The following is a 390-nucleotide window of genomic DNA, read 5'->3' as shown; positions in this document are numbered from 1 at the left end:
CAGCCTACCTGCCATTCGGGAGCGAGGAGGACAAGTTGCTTAGTGATTGGTGGGTTCCGTTTGGCGCCAACTAGGAAAGGGGGGCGGGGCAGCGGCCGTCCCCAGTGAGCAGCTATTACCGCGAAAGGTCTTCTCGGCAGCGACAGCCCGCCCGGGAGGGAGGCGAGAATCGGTTTAGGTCTTCGAGACCCCGGGCTGGGCAAAGGGGTGCGAAAAAGCGAAGAGAGCGTGAGCCGGGGCCGTTGCCTCCCTGCTCTGGCCGCTCTCTCCGACCCGCTGCGTTTGTTTGGATTTAATCTTCAGGTTGCCGGCGCCCGCCCGCCCGCCGGCCTCGCGGGGTGAGGGGGAAGCACCCGTGCGTGTGGCTGGCGCCTGCCGGGTCCGGACACC

Source organism: Pteropus vampyrus, unplaced genomic scaffold (genome assembly GCF_000151845.1).
Source record: "Pteropus vampyrus isolate Shadow unplaced genomic scaffold, Pvam_2.0 Scaffold271, whole genome shotgun sequence".
Taxonomy (NCBI): Eukaryota; Metazoa; Chordata; class Mammalia; order Chiroptera; family Pteropodidae; genus Pteropus; species Pteropus vampyrus.
This window is presented reverse-complemented; position numbering follows the sequence as displayed.